The sequence below is a fragment of the Meriones unguiculatus genome, chromosome 19, assembly GCF_030254825.1.
Source record: "Meriones unguiculatus strain TT.TT164.6M chromosome 19, Bangor_MerUng_6.1, whole genome shotgun sequence".
Taxonomy (NCBI): domain Eukaryota; kingdom Metazoa; phylum Chordata; class Mammalia; order Rodentia; family Muridae; genus Meriones; species Meriones unguiculatus.
The window spans coordinates 56,629,238-56,657,234 of NC_083366.1; the positions used below are offsets into that span (position 1 = coordinate 56,629,238).

Genomic DNA, 27,997 nt, shown 5'->3' on the forward strand with positions numbered 1-27,997 from the left:
CGGGTTGAGGTGTTTCCACCAAGTCCCTCTGCCCCCTGGCTGATTTCTACCCCAATGCACCCTGGCCGATTTCTACCCCAATGCACCCTGAATTCCTGTAATAAAGCCACCTGGGCAGGCAGCACAGTGAGGTGTTTAGAGCATGGATTTTGGGTTCTGGTGGGTTCAGTTTCATATCCAGGCACTGCTCTGGGAAACTGTGTGCCCTTGGGGAGAATGGCTCAATCATTCTAGGCCTCAGTGTGCTCCTGTGTCAGGTGGGGTTGATCATTAACACAGTGTTGTCAAGACTGAAAGAGACAAAGAAGGTAAAGACCTCGTACATACACACGAGCGGACAAGGGTGAGAAAGGTGATGCTGAAGAAAATAAGGTTTTTTCTCCCCACTCATTGTCAGCACAGTTCTGAGCATTTAGTGGATTGACTTACTGAACAGGAGCAATAGCCAGTTAGAGGTCATGGATGAAGGGTCCTACAGAATGTGAGGATTCTTGGTACCTTGCCAAGCTAGCTGAGGCCATCACTGAAGGAGGAGGAGGAGAAGGAGGAGGAAGAGGAGGAGGAGAAGGAGGAGGAAGAGAAGACACAGAATGTTTGCTAATAAAAGAAGAAAAACAATTTCTGCTTCTTCAAGGTATGTTTTCACACCTATCAGAATTATTTTCAGCACTAAAAGGGTATTTGGTGGTGTGTGTATGCGTGCATGGCTGAGTGATCTGTGTCCACATGCATGTGTGTATGAATGTGTGTGTGTGTGCATGTGTGTATGAATGTGTGTGTGTGTGCATGAGTGTGTGTATGTGTGTGTTTGTGTGTGTGTGTGCATGTGTATGTGTATGTGTGTGTTTGTGTGTGTGTGTGTGTGTGCATGTGTGTGTGTGTGTGTGTGTGTGCATGTGTGTGTGTATGTGTGTGTTTGTGTGTGTGTGTGTGTGTGTGTGTTTGTGTGCATGTGTGTGTGTGCTGTAAAAACATTCCCTCTGTGGTTTGTTTTCTCTAATTTCCAAATTGTGATCATGCCTTTCTTGGCTCACTGTGGTGACAAAACCCAAAATATTATGAATTAGTTTAAAATTATTGTAAATTCTAAGCCACTTGGAAGAGTAAGCACAGATGTGGCACATGACTTGTGGTGGCTTGTGGCAGTTTCCATTGTGGCAGGATTCAGGTGGCTGAGTCCCCAAGGGTCCTTGAAGACTGCATTGAGCAATACTAATGATTGTGACACAAATGTACATCCATGTAGGCTCCCTTAGTTTACCTGCTACTTTTAGGTTCATTGCTGTCCTCCACTTATGTAAAAAGCTTGTAGCATTAGCAAAGCAATTTTAAAAACCAAGCCTTTGGGGGGTTTAATAACTTCGTCAATGACGCTGCATGGCCAGGATTTGTACCCAGGCGTTTGGTTTTTGTTTTCTTTTGAGTTTTTGAGACAGGATCTCACTAGTCCAGACTGGCCTCCAATTCACAGAGACCCACCTGCCTCTGACTCCTAAGTACTGGAATTAAAGACTGCGGGCCATCATGCCTGGCTCGAATCCAGGTTTTCTGCAGTCTTAGTTTATGATAAAATCTAATAATGGAAATAAATTAGTTGCACTCTATAAAATAATAGTCACCTTCCTATCTATCTTTTGGTTCATAACACCTGACTCATTTTTCAGTTTATTCTCCTCGCCTACGTTGACCCTTTTATTTGCCATGCATTATGTAAGGCGTTAAAGACAATCATTTCTCTCAAGGAACAGGAAACTTGAACCTTGTTGTTGAAAAGTATACCTGCTTTACAAATTTAATTTTCCTAATTAAAAGTTGAGATACACATTGTGGGCAATAGGATGGCATTAATGGTAACAGGCAGAGACGCTAAGAGCATGAATCGAGAGAGTCCAGGATCTGTGGTTGTCATTAGGAACGCACCCATCACTTTTACCTCAACATCTCCAGTCCTCGGCCCTGAAAATCCATTCAGGGAAAGACCGCCCTGGCCAGAGCGCTCGGAAGACCACACAGGCATTATTGTATATCCTGTGTAACCTTGAGGTCCTCCAATCAGCAACTCCTTCTTGGAGAATCGTTCCTTCTGGAAATCTCTGTGTTAATCATCTCTTGAACTCCTTAACATTATCTGACTTCCAGCTGGGTGTGGCGGCTCAGGCCTTTAATCCCAGCACTTGGCAGGCAGAGGCGGGTGGATCTCTGTGAGTTCGAGGCCAGCCTGGCCTACAGAGTGAGTCCAGGACAGCCAGGAGCCAGGGCTACACAGAGAAACCCTGCCTCAAAAAACCAAAGAGAAAAAAACAAAAACAAGTAAGCAAACAAACAAAACTATCATCTGACTTCCAAGCATTTTTGTTTGTTTGTTTTGTTTTTAAGAAACAGACAAGATAAAAGCTGTAAGTGTTGTAAAACATTCCCCAATGAGGGTTTTATTAGACTATGTGTCTAGATCAGATCTGGAAAGGTCTGTGGTAGTGAATATTTGTCAGCCCATGTCCCATTTGCTGTCAGCCTAGATGTGCAAAGTCCAGCTCTCAAATTGTTTGGGAGGCTCAGGGGAAAATTAAGAAATCTCCAAACAAAACTAGCCCCAAATTGGTTTTGCTCTAAGAGCTTACTTTTCTGACATCTTGGAGATGATAACAGCTGCCAGGATGACAGACTGGTGGCCACATTCTACCTGCCTGGCTACATATTTGCTCTATCATACCAGTCCAGCCTTCTAGCTTGTGCAACCCAGAGTTTATGGGTCTCAAGTCCCTGCCCTGAGGTGTAAAAAGACAGCTTGCCCTTACTGGGGAAAACTCAGACTTTGTTCACGTCCCAGATTTTCTGTTGGAAGCAAACCTAGGAATTTATATGTGGCTGGAGTGGGGGATTAGGACTCCTCTGGAATCTAGACACCAGCACAGGTCCACAGCTTCAACTGTCACCCCGGGATAAAGTTCTCAGAGGAAAACGTTTCCATCCACGCATCCCAGGAAACAAGACGGAAAAGCTCGCGTTCAGCACAGCGTGGATTTGTTAAAAGAATGAAGTTCAGAGAAAGCTGGGAAGTGCTGTACGTGGGTGGAACAAGCATACGAGCAAGAAGGCACAGTAACTAGGCTTCAGGTAGGCGTGGCTCCGTAAATCATCATGTCTGCTTCATGTAAAGGTCACATACAAAACCAGACAACAGTGAAAATGCCAAATGGTAATGTTCAAGTGTAAACTCCAGGTTGAATTCTCACTCAATAAAATTTGATAGAAATTGTCTTATAGAAGAACAACAATTCTTTCATTTTCATCAGTATTCCTGATAGTAAAAACTTGGGGTGACTGATGTTTTAATAAGCAATTGAAAGGAAATGAACAATAAGCCCTTGGCTAATTCTTAATTCTGATTTCATGGTATGATGGTGAGTGCAGTTTTCTTTTTTTCTTTTTTTTCTTTTTTTAAAGCCCATTTGAAAGCAATTAAAATAGACATTTGGTGAGGGTCACATATTCCCTGTAAACCATCGTTTGAAGTCACTCCACTCGGATAACCAGGCTGGATTTTGTAGCTTTGTTTTGGTAAGAAGGATTTTGAATGTAAAATGATTCAAGAGAGGTTCAAGAGTCTGGCTTGCATGATTAATAGTCTGCAGGAGATATTAGGAATCCAGACAGACTGAAGGCAAAATGCCTTTGCCTTGTAGACAGTCTGTATTCTGCCCTCCAAGGACTCTGCATATTTAGTCAGTCTTTCAATCCAACTGTCTTTGCCAGGCCAGGGCTTCATTGGATTAGAGAGTAGTGGAAAAATCCCTCCCCGGAGTGTGTGTGTATCAGATTCCCTTAGTGTTTAATCCGTCTGGCACACGAATGTCCCTTTGAGCTGCAGAGAGCTGGCTTTAGGCTGGCTTGTGCTCAGAAAGTGAAAGCAGGCTGTTACTTGCACCCCCACACCAATTCACATTCCTGGCCTTTGACATCATGAGATCATGGTTTGGTTGGACTGGAAGTCTGTTCCAATAGGTGCCATTTTTGTCTGGGACATTGACCCAGGGAACTTGTAACTTCTCTTGATAGACCCCACCCTATGCCTTGCAAGCAAGCAAGTTTCAATTCTTCAATCCTGACCCACAGTTTAACATATGCTTCCATAAGCCATGTCCCTTCAAAACTTGCTCAAGATGGAGAGTTGTTCATCTTCTATAGTCTGTGTCTAGAGATGTTCCCTGTCTTCTCAAAGAACCTCTGGCTGTAGATTCCAGTTTAGACTGTACCACTCATTAGGTATACGATTGTGGGAATTCTTTAAACTCCAATGTGCCTCAGTGTCCTTAACACAGGCACAAAATACTACCGCCTTCCTAAGGAAATCATGTCATTGAACAAAGCCATATAAAACCCGTGCCATTCACAGGACCAGTACAGTGGGTGGGACCCCATCATAGTCTAGGGCCTGGTGATACCACGGACACCTTACTTTGTGTGTATGTTCCCTGAACTGTTCCTTTGAAGATGAAATTGCCAAATGATGTTCTTAGAAGGCGTCCCCAACCCTATGACTCATGATTGTGTTATTAGTTTATACCTTTCTCTTTCACTTATTTTTGATATTTTTATAGACTTTCTCCCTGAAACATACTACATATTAATAGAGTTCCTCATACATGGCCTTTATTAAAACATTATATAATACCCCCTTGTTTAGGGTGTTACTGTAAGGTGCTGTTTTGGCATAACCTACTACACGGCACAGTCTCTTCACCCACTGTGAATGTAAGCAACGTTTAGGGTTGTGAGAGTATATGTTGGGTTTCCTGCCTAGAGGGGAATGACTCCTACCAGACTGATACAATCATGGGATAGCAACTTCCTAGTTATTTTTATAAGCGCAGTTTTAGAATGGGTGAGAATAGTAAGAGTACCAAGAAAGAATTCCCTAGTATCTAGCAGGGTCCTCAGGATCGCTCAAGGGTAGAGAGACTGCAGGGCACTAGGCAGAATGGAGACAGAATTGGGGAGATGGTGGCTTTCCAGGACAGAGACAGGAATGTAGGGTAGTCTGTCTTCTCCATATAATGGGAAAAAGGGAAAAAGAGTCCCCTGGGTACAGAGGGAAAGGCTCTGCTCTGCTTCTGTCTTGAGAGACAGAGGTGACTGTGGCACAGGCAAGCGTCTGGGCAAGAGATCCTGGCCCAGAGACCACATCCTGTCACCTCAGCTCTTAAGAAGAACCACAGTGCCCATCATCTAGTGAGACTCTGACGTCACTGCCGGAGAGACCCCGGACCACAGTGTGGTGGAACAGGGTTCAGAAAGCCTGGAAACGGAGATAGCCATCAGGAATTTGATATTCTGCAGGGTTGTAAGAAAAGCATAGACAGTTACTATCAAAGCTCAACAGCTCATGAAACAGCGTCTATGGGTCTTATTTGCCAATACTGTGTCTTGGAAACCAATTGAAGTGGTTAAAAAAAAAAAGAGTCAAAGAATTTGGGGACTATAGATTCACTTAAAATGGAATCGACACCACACAACTGTGGGAAATGGAGCTATAGAAAAAAAGTGCAAAGGTCACATGGAAATATAGACAGTTCCCAAACTAGGATGATCTGACTTGAATGTTTTGTTTTTCAGTCATGTGAAATTGATACACGTTCACTAGAAACCCATGCTTCAGATCTTGACTTTGAATTTTTTTTCCCCCTCATGGGCTGTCTTCTGCCCCACCAGAAGCAGAGGCAGTTTTTTGTTTTTCGTTTTGTTTTGTTTTTGTTGTTGTTTTTGAAAAGACCCACCAAAGCCAGGCCCTTCATCCCTGTACTCAGGAGGTAGATCTCCAAGAGTTTGGAACCAGCCTGGTCTAAATAGTGAATTTCACGACAGCTTATATAAAAATTATGCCCTGCCTTAAAAAACAAAAACAAAAACAAAAACAACAACCAAGAGAGGAAAGGAAATATGTGGCATCCTGTGCACAGTTCAGCTGTGATGGCATGCAGGTGAGGGGCAGCCAGAGCTTGTTTAAAACCATAAAATGTCATCAGTTTCCAGTATCTAATCCCATCAGTAAACAAACCTCGTTCTTCCTACCAAGCCGCCAATAGAGTTCTAACACTTCGGTAGTTTGAATGAGAGTGCCCCCTCTCCCCACCCCAAAGGCTCATACATTTGAATGCTAAATCCCAAATTGGGAAGGATTAGGAGGTGTGGCCTTGTTGGAGGCGGTGCTTCGCTGGGGGTAGACTTTGAGATTTCCAGTGAGTCCTCTCTCCACTTTTCTGTCTCTCTGTCTCTGTCTCTCTTCCTTCCTCATGCTTCTGGATCAGGTGTGAGCTCTTAGCTACTGTTCCAGGGCCAGGCCCACCTACCTGCTGCCATGTTCCTCACCACGACGGTGATGGTTTTTAATTACCCTCTGGAACCATGAGCCCCAGACTGAACGCTCTCTTTTATAAGTTGCCTTGGTCATGGTGTCTTATCACAGTAATAGAAAAGTAACTAATACAAACACTGACAACTACAGTTTAAGAGTTACCACCCACCAGGTTTGGTGGCTCATGCCTGTAATCCTAACACTCAAGAGGTGGAGGCAGGAGGATTTCTGTGAGTGTAATCTCTGCCTAGGATCCATAGTGAATTCTGCGCCAGCCTGAGCCTGAGACGTTGTTTGAGAAAATGGAATGCAAAACAACAGCAACAAAAGGAACAAAAAACCTCAAACAACTGGTGGAGCATGGGGCTCACACCTGAGATCCTAGGGCTGGGTGGAATAAGGATTCCATGGCTGAGGCAAACTTGGGCTATATAAGAAGAACCTGTTTCAAAGGTAAAACAAAACAAACCTTTTTAATACTTTGTTTTACATAAATATTTTCTCTTTTGGGTGTGTGTGTGTGAACAGTTAATATTGTCAATATAGTTGGATTAGGAAGGCTTCTTTAGTACATCTCTGGGTGTGTCTGTCAAGAAGTTTCTAGGGAGTATTAATTAGAAATATATATATATATATATATATATATATAATCAAAAGTGGCTAGCCCGAGGACCAATATTCCACAGATCCCCCAGCCTTATAAAACCTTTACGTAAAGTACTTTAATCTTTTAGTTTTTCCCAGCTTTGTTTACACAAAGCCCTGGCTGCCTTCTCTGAACTTGATGGCCCAGGGCACTCTCCCCTTTCTCCATCTTCTTTGCACTGCTTTCTAAATTATCCAACTGGGAGTAGACTGTGAGGGTGAACTTCAGCCAATGAGGGGTAGCCAAGCTCTATCTTGAGTTAAGGATAGAAGACAGAGGCCACCTTGGCCATGTGTACTGCTTTGTAGCTTAGCTTGAGTTGTGGCAATCCCTTTCTCCAAGAAGAAGTCATCTTGCCAGGTTAATTTCCTTCCCTTTGTTTGAGTGTTTCTTTGTGCGTCAATGAGAATGTTGTGTTCCTGCAATGGGAAGAGCTGCTCTGTCTGGGTGAGGCCCCTATATCCAGGTATTCTTTCAGCTTCCCAGCTGTGGTGGAGCTGCCCTGCTCTGACACGCCCTCTCTCCTAGTACAGGTGAGAGCTCTGAATCCATGAGCCATGTACATCTTCAGTTGCTCTATCACAATGACAAGAAAAGCATCTAATTGGGGACCACTTAATAGCTAATTTCTTGAGCTGTGTAGAGATATTATCAGTCGTCCTTCAAGGTCAGGCTAGCATGAGACAAAGAACTGAATGTTAACCATGGTGACCTTAAGACATCTCACCCTAGAGTCTTTAAAACGCTTTAAGAAATAAATACAAGATATGATAGAGAATGATTTAGGTATAAAACTCTAGACTCGCCCAGATAGGCAAGATAGTATTTTTTTCAAGGTTGACCAACACAGATGAGTTATATTTTGAATGTAACTTTTACATGTGATTGTTTCAGAACTGATCTTACTCGATGTAGTTTATCATAAATAAACAAAATCTATATGCAGTTGGGGAAAAAAGAAGCTGTTCATGGAGCATTAGTTTATTCATAAGTGTGAGCTTTGAGGAGAGTATCCCATTTTAGATAAGGAAGCTCTTTCAGAGTTTGTGTTTTTGTTTTGTGTTGTATTTTGGCCATTATGGAGGTGTGTGGTTGCTTGTTAGCATAAATAGCTTATAGCATCTGTTCCAAGACACAAGGCTTTGCTATAGATATCAGGCTGGCCTTGAACTTACTCTGTGGCCCAGGCTGGGTTCAGATTTGTGGCAGTCTTCCTACTTCTGCCCTTTGAGTGCCTACCCAAGTGTATTTACTAAGAACAAACTCAGGGTTTTGGGTGAAGAAGGAGAAATGGTAGTTGTCAACAGCCATGCAAAGCCAACCAAGGGAGGTTGTTGTTCCCAGTGGTAACTTGGTGACCTTGACTGAAGGGGATCTCTGATCTCAATTCCAACTGGCCAAGGACGCCCAGCCAGGCTATTAGAAGACAGTTACATTAATCAGTAAGTTAACACAGCAAGACTAGATCTGCTTGGTGTGTGTGTGGGGGGATGATCTTACCACACAGAACTTCTGAGTCAGCAGTGAAACCCCAGATACAAATGGAGAATGGCTGCATTCAAGAAGAAACTTTGCTGTCAGCCCAATAAATCTTATAACATCTGTTCCAAGAGAGAGCTAGCAAAGAATGGTGTGGGCTTTTGAAGCCTCAATGCTTACGCTCAATGAAACACTTCCTCCAACAAAGCCATACCTCCTGGTTTTTCTTAACTGGGGACCTAGCATTCAAATATAGGAGCTTAGGGGAGGCCATTCTCTTTCAAACCACCAAACACTGTTAATTTACAATGAAGAATTCCCTGACTTTAAAACTAGACAGCAGCTATTATAGCATTGTAAATCTGAAAATCAAAACAAATAATAGAATCAATACGCTTCCCCCCTTTCCATTTTAGTGTGTTTGTGTGTATGATGTGCACATGTGTGTGTGAAGGCCCCAGGTGGATGTGCAGTATGGTACTCCATTGCTTTTCTGTCTTGTTTATTGACACAGGGTCTCTCCGTCAAACTTGGAGCTGGCTGATGTGGCCAGTCTCTCCAGACAGCTTGTTCTACAGATCCTCTGTGCTTTCTAAGGCTGAGACCACAGGCAGGCTGTCAGGCCGTCCTGCATTTTATATTTAACATGGGTTCTCAGATCTGAACTCTGGTCCTAGAAACACTTAAAACCTCCAAGCTGTCTTTCCTGCCAGAATCATTATGCTTATGAAAAGCCATTTATTAATAAAAGCTCAAATAATAGTTCAAGTTATTGGCTTTTAAAGACAATAAAGAATTTGTCAGTGCCTGAAGCAAGGTGCTAAAATGATATTTTTTTCAGCTGACCAAAAAGGGAACATTATATCATATCCTGGGCTTTCAATCTGGTTCCAGAGAAAATCTAATCTTGAAACTGGAAGGAGAAACTTTACTTGTTTATAAGAAATTTCAATAAAGTTGAAGGTTGAAAAATTGGGATATTTGAGTTTAGAAAGAAGGCTCAGGTTCCTGAAAGCATTTCTCATACAAAAGTGGTGATATCTTTTAGCTCTGAAATACGTAATGACAGGCCAAGCATCTTCATCTTAACTAATCCAACGAGTGTAGGAAGAATGTGCTCAAGGTGGGACTGAGGAAGACGGCTTGCCACTCAGCCGTGAGGTCCTCAGTGTGACATATGGCACCCACATAAAACCTGGATGTGGGTGTGTACGTGTGCCTGTAATCCCAGAGCCGGCGGTGGTGGGGGCAGAGAGGAGGACCCCGGGACTTGCTGGACAGCCAGCTTAACTTCATCGGTGAGATTCAGGTTCAGTGAGAGACCCTGCTTAAAAGCTAAGATGGAGAGTGATTAAAAAGGACACTCAACGTTGAGCTCTGGCATCTGCACATATGTGAATAGGAATGCACACACACAGACACATGCCACGAGTTTGGGGCTGGAATGTGAGCGGCAGTGTGACAGGATTGACCTCTCATCTCTGCAATGGTCCGTCTATGGAGTGTGTGCCATCACAGTCCTGTTCTGGACTCTGGACAGGCAGACAATAGGTCATTCTTACTGCCCGGCAACGTAAACAACTCCATTCTAAGCTTTGATGTCGCACGTTCTTCAGAGAGCTGCTGAGAATTGTGGGAGGAGGAGCCAAGAAAGATGGCTGTTTCCCTTAGTTTGTTCTGTTCGTGTTCTTCCTTAGAGAGAAATCCAGTTTGTGGTGGTAACATGGCTTCCTTTCTAGTTGGTTTGTGCCAGTTTATGTTCTGAGAGAACGCTCACTTTCAGGGACTCGTCTTTCCCCCCCAGGGACTTTCTAAGAATAATCTCTTAACTTCCTCTGAGTTTAATCTAGAATAAGGCTGAAGAAATAAGCACTCCTTATTGATAAACAAAAGAGAAAACAGAGCCCAACTGAAAAGAAAGGGTTCGCCTAGAGTGCTCTCCAGCAACTTGCCAACTTTGACTGAGAAGCCAAGCACACTGCCCCTTTTATTTTCTTTGATTACAAAATAGTAAGTGGTGACTAACTGTGACTAAAAGGAGCTAGGATCACAGCATCTCCAAGGTCCCCCTCCCCTCTTCAGTGTGTCAGGGATTTCCAGGTACCGCCACACTGTTCTGAAATTCCCCAGTGATCACCAGCCACCAGCATTTCTTCCCTTACCGGGACTGACGGCAACACTTATCTAGCCCAAACAAAAACATGGACACTTCAGGACAGCTGAGACCTTGAAGGAACTTCCTTGTCTTATCAAGTGATATGGCTCTGAGGTAAGGAAACTGTGGGAGTAGACTTTGAGGTACACTGTTTTTGAGCTTCAATCTGCACACAGGACCTGGTAGGACTCCAGGGAACAGGTCTTCAGAATTGTCATCCATCTCAGCGAGGGCCTGGGGTAGAGGCCACTCACCCTCTGGGCCATTGCCCTCACTAGTCATTTACAGCCCTAGAAATGCTTCAGAACCCAAAGAAGGAAGGCGGTACTCTAAGGAGGAAGCAGAGAAGTGAGATGACCAGAGAAAGGACTGGGTGGGAGGTCGGGTGTTCCAAACAAGGATGGCAACACAAAGGCAAGCTGTGGATAAGTGGCACCAGGGCATTGCCTTCAATTGACACAAGCCTGAGAGCTCAGATCTCCTTACTCAAGGTGGTTTCCTGCCTCAGTAGGACAGGGAAACCCATGCAGGTAGAGTGGGACCTTGTCTGTTGTAGCGGGCTTCCAGACCATGGCTGGGGATGATCTTAGTGAACAGGTTTAGGTAGAGCCCTTTTACTTCTTGGAGGGCAGTGCTCCAAGAGAAGAGGGAAAGGCACGTGCTAAGAGTTTCACAGTTGAACCCACAGAAATGCGAAGCGTTCTGAGAGAATAAATCAACGCAGGACTTAAAAAGATAAAGGTAAAAAGTCTTTAGCCTTGCTAGGCATGGCGATTCATCTCTGGACTCCCAGTGCTTGAGTGCAGGAGAGCTTAAATTTGTAGTGACTTCCTGGGCTCTCCCGTTTTGTTTCTTCACTCCACCCCTCCTTTCTCTGTGAAGGGCAGAGTCAGGGTCGTGCCACACTAGTTAGAGCTGGCTGGGGCTGAAGAGCAGCTCATCAAGGACATTGTGAGTCTTTATCCTCAAGTCTGGACTCCCTTGACTTCTCAGCACTCACCTCCCCCGTGTCACCCAGCCATTTCTCCAGCTGTTGTCGGTAAGGAGATGATAAACAGCCTCATAGTTGAGGAGTGACTGTATCACACACCGCTGCTCTTCGTGCCACTGCTCTGTAAACTGGGCTGGAGTATTGAGAAACCGCCACGAACCACAGGACACGTCTTTGCCCTTGGTTCTTCTGTATAGTTGCCCAAGCATTCTTAGGTGGCCCACCACAGGAGGCAGCTGTTCTTTCAGAGGCCAGGCCATTGCAGAGCTAGCCTGCCAAGCCAGAAAGGGCCCCTTCTCTGCTTTTTCCCTTGGATCCTGAGCCCAGGAGCTTGCCTTTCTAAGTTCTCAAAGGAGAACTTGCATGACAAAAACAAAGCTATTTTGCCATTCTCCTCCATTGATACACCTATTTACTTTTAAGAGATGGGGGGGTCTCATAAACGCCAGGCTAACTTTAAACACTATGTTTACGAATGATCTTCAGGCCTTCACCTCCCAGTCTCCGCCACTGGGATTAAATAAATGTCTGCGCCACCAAGCCCTGTTTTATCTATCCACAGGTCCTTCTTCAGTCTAATGCTCCTTTCACCTGTCAATGCTTCTTCTAGGAAAGGACAAGCAGAGTGGAAGATGCAAGGTCATAGATGCTGTGCTTTCAAAACCTGCAGATACAATGAAACAACTGTCTCCTCCTTTTACAGTCTCTTGCTACATGCACAGTTGTATTGGTCCAGGTTTGCAGTGAAAGTTTCTCTCATTGGTCTAGGCAAACTGCCCCTGATGAATTTACTTCAAAGTCATTCGCTAGAGAAAGAGGAACTCCCATTCTTCATGAATAGCAGCCCTTATTTCTTTGTTTCCTCCCTAATGTCAGGTTGATTAGTTTCTTGCTGCCCTCTCTACTGTCCTTGGCTTACACAGCCCCTAGAAATGTGTGATCGAGGTTCAGAGCCAAAAAAAAAAAGTGAGACCACAGAGAAGTCTCTGTGTCTAAGAGAGAATAACTGGAAGCCGCCCTGGGAGGTCCCCTTCCTGTTACCAGCCTCATTCTAGTCACACTTCACTACACACTCCCTCAAGTGTGCAAAGAAGGGCACTGTTCATCCCATACGCACATGGGATTGTTTTAACTCCTTTTTGGCCACCAGAACTGCCCGCTTGCTTTCCCCTTCTCTCCTGGTTCAATTAATTGCTTCTCTCTGCACCCCAACACAGCCATTGGCCTGTCCACACCTGACCCTGCCTCCCACAGCAGCAGGGTCTGGGGAGTGTCAGACACTGGGCTCTATTTGTTTTTGTAGGTTGATTATTAGCAGGTTTTCAAAGGGACCGTGGGCATTGTGTTAGCCTATGGAAAGAAGGGTCTGTTGTTAATTGTTGCTGAGTTTAACTTGGTTCCTCAAAGGTGGACAAAGTAGAGAGAGATATATTGGAAGGCTTGTGATACTGAGAACTATACAGCCATACAATCACCCACCTCTACTTTGCTGTGTGCTTAAACCCAACAGATGTATTCTCACTGTTTAATCTGATTTATTTCTTTTGTTTTGGATTTTCCGAGACAGTTTTATGTAGTCCTTAGGCTAACCTCAAACTTGCTAGATGGCTGAAGATGGTCTCAGATTTCTGATGCTGGGATTCTAAGTGAAAGCCATTATGCCTAGCCCTTACAGAAACATTCTTGAAAATGTTTAATATGATATATATATATCCAAATATATATGTATGTATATGCTAACCTTATATGTATATATAAGTGGCATAGATTTGTAATCCTGAAAGGATTGATCTACACAGTGAACTCTAGGCCAGCTTGTACTACATAGTTTCTAAAGTGGTCAAACAATAATGAAAACATTAAACATTATAAGAAGTAGCACAGAAAGACTTGGTTTCTGAAAAAACCAAAAGCAAAGTTGTAAATGTACAATGCCTCTCAACTTAGCTTTTACGAAAACAAGTCCATGCAAAGGAGCGAAGTTTGCTTCCAGCGAGGACAGCCTGGAGCGTGACAAACACCACACACACAATGCCACAGAGGCGGAGGCTTGTGACTGGATCACCTCCCTCATGCTGCCCTTTACACTGCCCCACCCTGGGCTGAGCGCCACGCTCCCTTTCCAGCTGGCAGAGTTCATCCTGCTAGTGACTCAGGATGACTTCATTTACTTCAAGGTTTTGTGTCAATGTTATCAAGATCTGCATCACCTAAGACGTTGTTTGCACAAACGGAGGCAGAAATGGACACCCAGGAACTCACAGGGCACCTGTATCCTTGGTGCATCACCTGTTTCTGGCCTTGCTCTTCGGGAAACACCTCTATCCACCCAAGCAGCTGCCCTTCCATAGGTGCCAAGATGAGCGAACCCTCCCGTGTGGGTGGCTAGGAATCTGAAGTGCTCTGTTCTTTTTTGTATGACCGGGTCTTTCCTCACTAGAACTTTCCAAGTTGCCCACGCCAACAGCTCTTCCCTCTCCAAATCTGTTTTACCCACTTCTAATGGTGCCGGTCAGCCAAACACCACAGTGCGAAAACAACTGTGGGCTCTTTTGTCCTGGTCATTTTCTTAAAACCGTCTCAGAGCAAAACCAAACTGTTCTATGGAGAGAAAGTTGCAAGTGCCCGCTTTGCACCAAGCCCAGGAATCAGGTTAGAACTGAAGTTGCTGTTTGCCATGAGCTTCCGCTTGAACAGGTCAAGTTTGCACGTAGCCTCCTCTCAAAGTTTAACAGGAGTAATAAAGCTGGTTTATTACCACAGATACGAATCAACACTTGTGATCTGACCCCCGGGTGTCTAACCCCATGGGTAGGGAGTATGCCTGGCATCTGTTCTCATGGGTCATCCAGACTATGCCCTTAGATCCTTGCTCAGAGCTGGAAACGATGTCCCAGTCACATGTCAGTCATCAGCCCTTGGTACAAGGTTTCTGTAGCAGGGGCTACACACTCTGGGTCTTTCTACCAGGCAAGGGTGCAACAGTGTAGATAAACCTCACTTTATTGCAGACATTTCTGTGTGGCCTTCTTGTTCTCCAGAAGAATGAATGTCTGTGAGTTGCCATTTCCTACTGATAAGTTCCTTCATCCATGTCTCAGTCTACCTGCCCCATGGTCCCAGTGGGTTAAAAGGACCATGCTCCAAGTAGGTAGTGCTGAGCTGAGTGAGGCCTGTTGAAGCACAGGGCGAACCACAGCACATCTGTCCAGATGGCTATACCCCAAACTTCCGAAACATCAAATGCCAGAGAGGATGTGGAGACAAAGGAATCTTTGTATACGGTTGGACAGAATGAAACTGGTTTAGCCATTATAAAAAATGGTATGCAGATGCTTCAAAAAAAATTAAAAGCAAAGCTTGCATAGGATATAGCAATCCTTCTACTAGATACTTGTCTAAAGGAAACGAACTTAGCATGTCAAAAAAGTATCTGTATCCTTGCTGTCATTGCAGCACAGTTTGCAATAGATGAGATATGGAAAGGTCTATTGATAAATGAACTGATATAAAAGATGTGAACACACACACATGCACACAAGGCATACTCACACAGACTATTCCTCAGCTTTAAACATTTCCTCAGGAATCTGGGACACTATAGACAAAACTGGGAAACACTGGACTAAGTCAAGTATGCCAACGACAAAAAGGCAAGTAGCCCCACAATCTCATTTTATATGTAGCACTTTAAAAAGCTTGAGTATATGGGCCTTGTGAGGAGGGGGATGTACCTCAAAAGACACACAACTGTAGACAAGATGAACAAGGTCAAGGGATCTCTTTTGTACATCACAGTGACAATGGTTAACAGCAGAGGATTACATTCCTAAAAATTGCTGAGAGAGTAGACGTTAGGAATACTAAGGTCAAGAAATGATCACTATACTATTTCAAAATAATTACGTGTTAATTAACTTGATTGAACTTTGATATTATTTCAGGGCATCATACTTCATACCATGAATATATACTGTATCTTCCTTTCTTACTGGGGAGATGGCAGCAAGTTCAGCAGTCATCAGAATGGGACAGATGCGAAGACAGAGTCCCAGGTAAGCACAACAGGTGTTATTATGACAAGTTAATGGTTTGCTCGTATTTTGAGTTCATCTACATGAACTGGGACCTGAGGTATTTTTTGGAATTACTCAGAATTGCTCAGGATTAAGCCTTGTTTATCCTTGTCTAGTGATGCAAGCGACCCAGTAGGGGAAGGTGCTGGTTTTGCTGAAATAACACCACACTGAAGGAAGTGAGAAAAGGAGACAGGAGTGCAAACCCCACCTCTTCCTGGGCCAACAAGAAGAAGGTCATATCATTTTTATTTTATAATGTTTTAGCTCTAAGAAGCTATCTTTAAATCCATCTTCAGCCACTGATAGGTCAATATTCCGTATGCATGCAATACTGTCATGAATTCAAAATGTCAATCAACACACGAGATTTGAAAGTAGGAGACATTTCTCAGCCACCTAAATTATGCATATGAAATAGAGATGAAGAAATCCAGCAAAAACTCCACCATACTTGAATAAGAATGTGTCTTCATTCATGAAAATGCTAATGTCACAGATTTTTTTTTTGAAACATGAAGATATTTTGTTATTATTGATGTTCTACTTAAGCAGCTTTCATCCTATGCCAGCCCAAATTATCCCACAGTGTCTTTTTGTAACCAGGATACAAACGCTTACACCGTTGCCACAAATGGCAGTGAAGAATCAAGCCTGAAGGGTGTACTTTATTCAGAGAGCTTTGATCTGAGAAGGCAGTCAATTAGCACCTTATGCAAATTGCATCCCATCTCACCTCCAGCTCTCCAGCTAGCTGAGTATTCAGGGAAGGGGAAATGAAGACAGAGCCATTCTGGAGCCCACTCTTCCCTTCTGGCTAGTGGCCAACCACTCCTGAGACTGTGTGGTGGCTGTTCCTCTCCCACCGTCATCCCTTGCATTCCTTCCTTAACTCTGAGTCTCTTGGCTTGGACAATTCTTGGAACCACTGTCTACCCTGTGGCTGGAGATTAACTCAGAATGATCAAACCACTGACTGTGACCGTGCTGAGGGATTGGGAACACTCAGGTTCCTTTTAGAACATGAAGTATAAATGGTCTTTATATTATACACTATAAAATCTCCCTCTCACTCTCCTGCCCTATCATCCTCTCCTAATATAAAGCAAGTCTTTGAAAACAAGGATGGATTGAGGTCTTAGGCTTAGATAAAGAACCATAGGGTGTGACTGCCTAACTGGTACTTCTGTTCTGGCTGCTGAGGCTTTGCGCTCAACCAGAGTCCAATCTCTGGTTAAGCTCCCACCAAACACAAGCTCGCCAGGCCTTCCTGAGCACCAAGACCCTCTTTTGTCTGGAGATCTCTCATTATGCTTTACAGGCACCAAGCACAAGGTTCTGGGAGGCGCCAAGCATGGGTTCCTGTTCTTTCCTTTGGAAAACATAGTCATAAACTGCACTGGACTTGTGAGGAAGAAGGGGTCAGGATAACAGCCACTGGCAAAGCACAATGAGTGCAGACCAGAAGGCAGGGAGGGGCCCAAGGGATTAGAGAGGAGCTCAGGCAGAAGCAAAGAACAGTTTAATTAAATATGGCAAGGGAATGTGTGGCTGTAGGATCTGGAGAAACCTTAATGTTGGAAATGAAGACAGACCACTGACTGCAGTGTCCGTGACAAGCCCACATATCAACACAGAACAAGGAAGTCCTGAGACTGGACAGGAACCTAGCGTTAATCATTTGTATTTGCAGACTAGGGCAGTGGCAAAGCCCAGAGGGAGCTGGCTGATGGCAGAGATACCTCCTGCAAGAGCCGCCTCTCGCCCTGACACCTGCAATGGAAGCTGCCAGAAGATCCTCTGCTTCCGTAGACACCACTCAGCTCTTGGCAGGTGCCGAGGCACCCCAGAAGGTTTTGTGGAGCTAATGTGAGGAGAGCCAAGAATGGCTGCTTGTGCAGAGAGTAGGAGGGTAGATGACTAGAGTCTCTCCATTGTAGTAAAGGTCATGAGTGAGAAGAAAAGAGGCATTTGGGGACAGCGAAGTAGAGAGGGAAGACACTACAGAGGGTGGGGCCATCCTAGGCTCCAGGATGTGCAGATTAGTGAGGCAGGGAGCAGGAGGGAGGTCTGTGTTTGGATCTGCAGGGGCAGGGTGGAAGAGGAGCACAAGAGGAAGGTGCAGAGAGGGGCAGGCTCTAGTCCACAGGCATGGCAGGATATGCTCAGGGTCCTCAGTAACCGAAGAACTTATGGTACTTATAAAAACAATTGAACTTTGGCCGCCATGGTGTTGGCCCATCTTAGTCTGGGGAATGAGTACGGATGAGGGGCCAATCTGTCTCAGGTGCCACAGCTGGTGTTATGTAACCTTGCTGGCTCCTGATGAACTTTCCAGGTCCAGGGGCTATGAATGTAGCTCACTGCGCTGGTGAATGCTATTTGCTTCTGCACCTGCCAGATTCATCCTCTGCTTGTGGGTTCCATGTTTTCTTTGGCTTTTGTGGGGAGCCAGCCAGTGTAAGTCTCCAGTAGGAGGGGAGAGAGGCTGGAAGGAAGGAGTTAGTTAGGCTAGGGATTTCCTCTCCTCTCTTTCCATTTATACTGTGTGTTCTTTGTGTGTGTGTGTGTGTGTGTGTGTGTGTGTGTATGTGTGTGTGTGTGTGAGAGAGAGAGAGAGAGAGAGAGAGAGAGATGGAGTAGGGCTGGTAGGATATTGAACTCAACCCTTTGCACACCCCTGATGGAAGTCCTCAGCTCCCCCACCACCACCTTTGGAGACAATGTCTCACTATGCAGCCCAGGCTGGACTTAAAACTGCCACCCTCTTGCTTCTGCCTCCTAGGAGCTGGGATGGCAGACAGGCTTGTGCCTGGCTGTGTGCCCCATTTGCTTCAGGTGCTGTAACTGCACAGCCTTCACTTGTCCTAAGTACTGACAATCCCTTCTCCCCCTTCCTGCCTCGATTACAAGCGGCTTCCAACAGTTACTAACCTCTGGGTGCCATAACTCCTCGGGATTCCTATCTGCCACCTATATGTCTCTCTTCCTTAACCACCCAGGGCGAATCCAGTTCCCTGTAGGGTCCAGAGTACTGACAGTTTGTCGCATGCTTCCCTGCCCAGATTCACTGAGTCCTTCCCCTGCTTTACACTTTCCCTATGAGGCTGATGCATAGAGAGGTTAAGACACTCATCTAAAGTCACACAGAAAGTGCCACAGTCGAGGTCTGAAGCTAGGCAGAGCTCTGCACTCAGAGGCATCTAACTACTGAATCAGCCGGTCTCTCCCTAAGCTGAGGTCATGTTGCTGGAGCAGCAAGAAAGAAGAATGCAAGACCCAAGAGCTCAAAACCCACACCAGTAGGTGAGTGTATGCGTAGGTTCATACACTCAGCTTATTCGTAGGAACATCTCAGATCATGCATAAACTGGTTGGATGCACATTTCTAACAGACAGCTTATTATTTTCATATTTCCAGTGGCTCCCAGACTGCAAACACCTAAGGATGTTTATGGCATGTCAGTACCCAATCGATAGCTGGTAGAGCCACAGGCACACATAACCCCTACAAGATGTCATCTCACTACCACAACTGAGAACCACTGTCCTAGCCCACAGTGGCCATTGCTAGAAGGCAGATGACAGGCAGACGGATAATTCTGGGGCTATAGAGAGAGTCCTGGCCATACACTGGGAGGTTATAGAAGAGTTTGCAGAGTTTATGCAGGATCTGAAAATGACATTAAATAATGTATCCATGATCAGGGATCATTTAAAGCCTGGGCAAACTGCTTCTAGGCCTGTGGATGCCTTACCATCAATTATTACACCACAGTCACTGTGCTGAGTCACCTAAATAAACAGAATGATTGTCCAAATGCTTTAGTGGAAGTAAAGGAAAAGTATGACCTTTAGAAAGTTTGTTTTTCCTGGACAGTTACATCACTCGAGCTATCCCCCACACATACCTTATAAAAACAGTGTCCTGCTAGGGGACCCAGGCTGGCCTTGAACTCTCATTCCTCCTACCTCTATTTTCTGGGTACCAGATAAAATGATGAATCTCCAGGTGACAGCAAATATTTGTAAAATACTTGCACCTGTCCACCTTTAGCAGAACTGAGGTTTCTTCACCCTTGATTCACAGAAAAAGATGACAGTTCCATCCTTTCTGGAAGCCTGTCAGGTCATGGTGCTGAGAGAGGATGAGCCAGCAACTTGCCATCTTGCCGTCTTGGGAGTGCTCCAGGATGACAGCGAAGGAAGGCAGCACAGGTGTGAGTGTGGGCCGTGAACTCCAGTTGTTATTGCTGTGTTTTCCTTTTGGACTGGGCTGAACTGCTCCAGCACTGTGCTCTAGACAGCAGACCAAACAACTTTTCTTTCCCTCTTGTGTTTCTCCAGCCCAGTCCTCTTGTTTACATGCTTGCTGAGCAAGCTGATAGTGTGATGTGAAAAATGGCTGACAGGCTCACCGCTCCTCCATCTACTGTGAGCTCAGAAGCCAGGGAACCAAGCAAGGAGAAATTCAACAGTCATCATGCCTGACACCAGCAAATGGGTCTTCTTGTCCCACCACTCCTGCAAACTCCTTTCCTCTTGCAGTCTCTTTCCTTGCTTAATCTGGAGACTTCTTCCCTGGTTGGTCACCAAAGGAGCAAAGGCTTTTTGTCTCAATTATCTCTGAGAACAAAGGTATCAGCTGGGTGGCCAGGGAGCTTGGGCGGGGGGAGCTTCTGGGAGGTTCTGAGTGACGGCCTGGCTGAAGCTGGTTTCTAACCTCGAACCTCGTCTCTGAATATTTGGGGCCAGATCAATCAAGAGAAGGTCTTAAGGTAGCCAGTCCTGGAGTCCTTTGTCTCCACCTGCTTGATATAGTAAGTGAGGCCTCTGGAACCAGTCTTTAGGGTCCAGTCACCCTCTAGAGGAGTCAGGCTTTTAGATTTCAGGGGTAATAAGGGGAAACAATTAGCAAAGCTGCCTCCAGACCCCCATACCTCCAGATGGGCAGTGAGTAAATAAAAGAACTAGTTGTAAAGCTAAACACGGGGAATTTGCCCACCAAGGTAGGATCCCTGGGAGGCTAAGCCACATAATCTGAAGAACAGCATTTCCCTTTGGAAAATTCTGGTGAGCTGGTAAAGGTCAATGCAGGTGAGAGGCGTACCCAAAGCTGTTAACCCAGTGGCCCAGTTTGCCTTGTAAGCCAACAATACCTACTTTCTGGCTTTAACGTACCATTGACTCAAACATGGGCTACTACTTACTGCTCGTATTTATCAGTTGCTTATCACGGGACTGGAATAGTTCTGAGCGTCTCTTGAGTTTTATCTTCACAGAAGCCTTCCAGAAGGTGCTAGAATCCTCATCTGACCAGAAAACTTAAGCTTTAGAGAGACTGAATCTTCCAAGCATGAGTTGTAAGTAAGAGCTGGGATTGAACCCAGGTCTCTGAATTCACAACCTCACAGCCTGGATCTTTTTCTCAGCACTTAGAGCTCTGGGGAATGGGTACTACTGTCTCTGTAGTGTGCTGCTGAAGGAAGCCTGAGGGTCTGGGCCTTAAGCTCCTCCAGAGGAGAAAGCTGCTCACTCTTTCTCTATTCCTAGGCTGAGAGCTCTCAAGAACTCTCTGGGTAGCCCTGGAACTTGCTCTGTAGACTAGGCTGGCCTTGAACTTGGAGGTCCACCAGCCTCTGCCTCAAAAGTTCTAGGACTAATGGTGTGTGCTACCACTGCCTGTCAAGACTTCTTTACACAACAAAAACCCATAAAATGTTACAGAAGAAAAGATGAAAGAAATAGGGACACACAGTATGTTCAAGAACCAGAAGACTCAATACTGGTAAGATGGCAACCCTCCTTCCAAGCAAAATCCTAATGCAATCTTTTGGTAGAGACTTTTACTTCATGAGCAAACAGACGGCCCAGACTAACAAAAGAAACCACAACAAGCTAAGAGAGAGACACTTTACAGTGGAGCTTGGAGGAATACTATGGTTCAGGGTCAGGACTCACAAAGCCATGCTCGTCATGACTGAAGGACATTACAGAAAAGCAGGTCAATTTGATAGAGTCGTCACCAACACATTCACGGATAACTGACTTGACAAAGGAGCGAATAAAATTGAGTGGAGAAACAGACCTTTCAACAAATGGTGTCAGTACAATACAGTACCAACACAGAAAGGGAGAGGCTTCATTCCATATCTTTTATCATATAAATATCAACTGATAAGTGTAAAACCTAAAACTACCAACTATGGGAGAAAATGTTTGTGACTTTGTGCTAGACAAAGGTTAGAACCTCGGATAGCATGTCAAATACACAATCCGTAGAATAAAGTAATGAATAGATATTCATCTGCAATAAAACACTTAACCCTCTAAAGACATTGTTAACAAAATGAAAAAACAAAAAAAAAAAAAACCAAAAAACGAGGCAGATTTTGGAAAAAATGGACAGCGACACATCCGTTTGACCAAATAAGATTAGACAAGAAACTCAGTCTCATCAATAGGAAAGCAATCCTCTTAAAATGGGTAAAATCCTTGAATAGACATTTGATGAGCGAACAGAAGGGGTGAGTGTCTAGGGGGAGGGCTCAGTTGGTAAAGTGCTTGCTGCTGTCCAAGCATGAGGAACTGAATTCGAATCCTTAGTGCCCAGCTTTAAAAGAAAAAAGCCAGGCACAGTGACATGGGACTGTGATTCTAGACCTGGACAGACAGACTTGTAGGTTGCTGGGGCATGCTGTCCAGCCAGCCCCGCCTGCTGGGTCAGGGAGCCCCAGGCCAGTGAGAGAAACTATCTCAAAAACAAAAATGGGAAGTCACCGAGGAAGAAACAGTGTTGACCCTTGGCCTCCACAAACAGGTGCACACCCAAGAGAACATCACATGACGAACAATCACATGAAAAGAGGTTTATAACATCACCAGTCACAAACGAAATCCAGAAAACGTCACCCCATCCAATTTTAAAATAGCTAAACCCGAAGAAGAAAAAAAAAATCCGACAGCACCAAGTGTTGACAAGGATGTGGTGAAACCAGATGTGAGGTCTGTTCTCGTGTATGGGAAATAGAAGAGAAAGGAAGGTCTATTTTCAGACAAATATTTTAACATAAATATCTGGAGGACTTTATTCCTAACTGCCCCAAGCTGAGAGCAAGCCCAAGTGTCTTTCAAACATACGCAGGTAAACTGTGGTCCACTCAGACAAGGTAGCAGCAACGGTAAGAGGGGACGAAACTTGAATAGAATTCAAAAGAATGTGTCTAGTAAAAGAAGCCAGAACGCATATGGATACAAACTCTCATAAACATGTGCATGGTACACACAGACAGACAAACACACACACACACACACACACACACACACACACACAAAACCAGCATATCTATGTTTCTTTCAGGCATGTTTCCGGGAAATTTAAATAATTAAAGAGACAGGTTGCCCAGGGAAGGCCAGAGGGGTCAAGAAGTAGTGCTAAAAAAAAAAAAAAAAAAAAAAAAAATCTGTGTAAAAGGGAACTTCTGGAGTCAGAGCAGTTCACTGTCCAGAGAGAGGTGCCATTTTCACAGGCGTCCTCATGCGTTTCTATTGCAAAAGCCTTTTTGAGGTTTTGGCACAAGTAGGCAACATAGCAGGCTCGCCCACCTCAAACACTTATCCTTGTGCTGGGCACATCCAAAACTGTCTCTACCAATTTGTTTTTTTTTATTAGTTATAAGATATAGTTCCTTACTGTGCCACAGACCCTCGTGTCACTCTTCCCTTCAGTGCTTCTCCCTACCCATCCACCATCCTCATTCCATCTCTCCTCTCTAGACTCTTGACCTTCCAAGCCTCTGCTGGCCAGTGTTCTACTCCACTTCTGTGAGATCAGCTTCTTGGCTCCGTCTTGAGTGTGAAAGGTGCAGCTGGTGTCTCCAGGCTTGCCCTGTTTCAGCCCAAGCCTGGCTCATCACTAATCTTTATGTGCCGTCTTAGGTTTTCCTACCTGAGGCTCTATAGTGATCCTTGTAAGTTATTTCTTTTTTCTTCTCACTTTTACAAGTTTTGTGTAAAATCCAATACCTCGTGCCCAAGATTCCAGATGGAGTTGGGGTTTGTGGCAGAGTGGAGAAGGCACAACAGTAAGCCTTACCATACCTATCACTCAAGAGGTGAGAGGGACCGTGGTACGGTCTTGCAAGCTGGACTTTGCAACGAGCTGTCGGTGTATTTCTCACCTAGCTGCCGCTGCAAGGGAAGGAGGTGTGGAAAACCTGGAAAGCATTTCTCTGTCAGTGGTGCTGCTGTCATTGAGGAAGCTGTGATGGAGTCACAGGTGCAATGCCCTGTTGAAATGGTCTTGGATGTTTCCAGCCCTTTAGCCCGCAGGCCTGTTTCTGGCTTGCTCCAGAGTTAACTATCCAGCCACTGAAGTCGGCTGCAGCATTTGAACAACCTTTGAATGTGATGATGTCACTATGACCCAAGTCTCATTCACAGGAAAGGCCGAGGTGTTGTTGCTAAGCAACATTCCGTCTGCCCAGGTGGATCCATCCCTCACTGTGCTGTCGACCTTGAAGAGTACACAGTGGCCTGAGAGCTGTTAGGCTCAACTAAGCGATTTTGTTGGCATGCTTACAAAGGAAGTTGCACCTACCATTAGAAGAGTGATATTAACAAACAACAGTTGGTGAGGAGACCAGCATGCTTTGCAGCTATGGTGGCAGTTCTCTTGGGTAGAGATAACAGTGTATCAGGGAACCATAGTGCAAGACCACGTCTTCTCTGGCTATTTCCACGCACATGGGCTCTGCAGCCAGAAGGTCTTTGTGACCCTGATTCTCACAGTGCTTTCTTTGCTGATCAACTCCTATTCAGTCAGCTACCTGACTTTCTGCTCATTAACTGGCAACCAACTGTTTCTCCTCTTCTAAAAACTCCATCATTGAAGTTTGAGGCACATCTATGCCCATCTCTCTCTCTCTCAACAGGGCCTCACTACGTAGCTTAGCTTAGGCTAGCCTTCCAGTCAGGATCCTCTTGCCTCAGCCTCCTGAGTGCTAGAGTTACAGATGTCTGCCACCAAGCCTGGCTCTAAGTTCCTCTCTTTTACAGCGAGATGGGTGGCTTTTGGCTTACTTCCATAACCAGCTAACTGCATCGATGCTGCTTTTCTTGCTCCTTTACATTTTGTGCAAATGTTTTATGAGGTTAACGCCATAAGTTCCTTGTTTACCAAGTGTGCTTTTTCCCTGCCATTTGGGGAAATAGGCTGCCCATTTTTTAGCAGTCATTTTGAAACCAGCAAGATGAATGGGTTTTTCTGAGCATGGATTGGTTATGGCAAAGTCTGAGCTTAAACCTTAGTTGTCAGGGTAGGAGGCACAATGGAATCACAGGGATGTGATGCCATACCTGGATTGTTACTTAACTTTATGTTTACAAATGTACAGGTTTTATTAACATTTTCAGACAAGTGGAAGATGCTATTTTTTTTAAATTATCTGTTTCTGTCTACTTGTTATGGGAGAAGAAAAGTCAGAATGTTAAATAATTCCTTCAAGAGCCCTAACACTATGGACAGCAATAACCAAGTCCTGTCATACATGGGCTCACAGTCCCAGAGTTTGGGAGACGGAGGCAGGGAGATTGTAACTGGCCTGGGATGGATATTATGACTCTGTTACACACCATAAATGTAACGCACACACACACAAACGCACAAATGGGTTAGTAACATACAAGTTTTTCGTCAGGCTGAAGATCCTACAGAGGTGGGCCTGTGAGATGGCTCAGTAGGCAAAGGCTCTTGCCACCAAGCTTCATAACTTGGGTTCCGACCAGGCAACTTGCATAGCGTAGACTCCTGAAAAGTTGTCCTCCGACCTTACATGTGTGCTATGACACACCACCCACCCTGCCAAACAGATAGATAGATAGATAGATAGATAGATAGATAGATAGATAGATAAGGAGAACCCCAAACTGATCTTATAGATGTTCAAATTCTCTAATGGTCAAGTGAGAAATCATCAAGGTCCTTAAACACAGGCGTGGAACCAACTGCCCTGGATCTCACGGATGGCGAGAGCGAGGGGTGGATGGGCAGATTTTCACCACACAGAAAGGCCTCTCTGCGGACAACGTATCACTCTCCCAGGCTGTCCTCAGATTCCACCAGGAGACCCTGGTGGCTCACACCCATTTCCTCATTTTTATCCTGTGCTTTTCGGAAGCCCCTGTTTCTTTTCACATTTTATCCGACCCAAGGACAACCCTTCCAGACTCATTTTCCCCAAACCACATGATGGCTGCAAGCCAAGCTCCCTTCAGAACTTCTTTCCCAGAAGCCCTGTCTCCACCCTTTAAACTTATCTTGAAAGAATTGGGTTCAAAACATAAGCCTTCAGGGGCGACCCAGCCTCCGAGTGAAGCATTACACATACTCAGTTTCTAGTTTTCTCAGCTTTCCCCACTGTAATTGTACCTCCCGTAGGAACCAGGATGTAGTTCCCATAATTAGACTTTGCTACTGGAGCTTGCTCCTTGAAGCTTGCATCTGTACAGCTCTCAGACCCCCAGGCACTGCCTGGGGACTGTGGCTTCAGGGTAGAGTGGTCACAGATTTCCTCAACCTGGAGCCCTAGAGATTAAGATCTGGAATAAAGGGTCAACCATATTTGGCACTTCCTGAGCACCTTCATATATTGATAAATATTGGTGCAGGCAGTTAAGATGGAAAATACTAGGCCGAGTCACTCTTGTCCTCTGTGTGCCTGTCCATCTCTCTGCCTTCTTTGAGTTGAGTTTGGATCCAGCCAGTAACTTAATTCCAGCCAACAGGAAGCTAGCGGGAACAATTTCCTCCATTTCCCACCTCCTCCCTACTTCATCAACACTGCAGGAAGTGAGGGACCCAGAGAAGCCCGAGCCACGTGGTGAAAGAACCCCAGTTTTCCCGGGCATAGCTGACCAGGAGAGTCATGGGAGACCCCTCAGGAAAGAACTCATTTGAACTGTGCGTAGCCACTAGGATTGCGTGTTAACACAGTTTACCATGGCATTATCCTGACTAAGGTGCTTTCCAGCTAATGTTTAAAGACCGGCACAATCTGGAGCAAAGATAGAAATAAATTTGGGTGGGGCAGATAGCACTCTATATAAACTACGTACAGAAAGATGCTCCTCTGAGTAAACCAGGGAAAACCCGAGAGGTCGAGGGTGAGACTGGGACGGGAGGAGTCACCCTCCCCCAGTTGTGATGTTTATGGTGAACATGAGGCCACTGTAGAGTTCCTGAGGAGTATACTTCTTTTGTGTGTTGCTTCAAGGATTCTAGCATTAAGGAGAAAGGGAAAGCTCCTTGGCACGTCGGAGTTCCTTGCTGCACCACACACCCTGCTGCCTTCCCGGAACCTCGGTCTGTCTTCCTGATGGGAAATTTCCACAGCTGGTCTTGATGAGTCACAGCGAGACATAGAAACCCTTGGGCAATGGCATCCGAGGAGAAAATGAAGCCTCGGTCCAGATGTGCGTCTTTGCAGGCTGCTTTCACACCTGCAGGGCACTCCATTCTTGAATGTGCTTCTCATTCCCCAGACAAGCCCAGGGGATCCACATCCTCAAATAAAAGACCTTTCTGTACTAAATTGCTTTTCAGAGCTGACTTACACCTCAGTAAAACTGGAGGACCAGAAGGAGAATTGGTTTCATCCAGTAACTAACATGGTCTGTGCATGATTTCGTTTTGGAAGATGTGATATTTGTGCAAGAGGAAGAGGTCTCCAAGACCTGCTGTGTTGCACATCAACCCGCACCCAGAATCCACGACAATAAGGATCATCTGCAGGCATCACTGCAGCATAAAACTGCAGGACCTAGCTATGTAGTAGTATGATCAAGATTGGTATCCACGACCTCAATCAGAAAGCCTTCAGTCTTTCTGCATGCTAGAAAGCCATACAAAACTTGCTAAGATGGTGCGTCTCTGGGCGCCACACTGGATGTTGTGAATGAGAGTCACTGAGCATGAGTTAGGTCTGGGGATCTGTGTTTCAATCGGTGATTCTGAGTACCTAAGATTTGTGAAACTATCTCCCTCCCCTTAGAAGAAGAAGCTTCCACTTGACGCCTTAACTTCAGCCAGCTGCTGCCAGTGAGCTATCTGAGACAGAGGGAAGAGCATTCCTGAGTGCTTCTTGGATGCCTTTTGGTGTCAAGTATACTCTTTAATTTAAACTTGTAAAGGTCCAATAAAACTAGGATGATCTTCAGTTTCCATGGGAGAAATGGGAAGGCGAAAGGATAGTAATTCTCACTAGACAGAATTTCCACATCCCTCACAGGACGTCACAAT

The 27,997-nt window shown here is 45.1% G+C and overlaps 1 protein-coding gene and 1 long non-coding RNA gene across 2 annotated transcripts in view; one reads left to right on the forward strand and one right to left on the reverse strand.

The window, feature by feature from the left end:
* Nedd9 (neural precursor cell expressed, developmentally down-regulated 9) overlaps positions 1-27,997 on the reverse strand; it is a 170,648-nt gene that overhangs the window by 75,578 nt on the left and 67,073 nt on the right. The window lies entirely within an intron of this gene.
* LOC132649196 (uncharacterized) lies at positions 314-27,290 on the forward strand. The gene is made up of 5 exons (XR_009587641.1): positions 314-634; positions 15,568-15,678; positions 19,790-19,917; positions 20,047-21,062; positions 26,973-27,290. It is a non-coding gene; the product is annotated as an uncharacterized LOC132649196 (long non-coding RNA).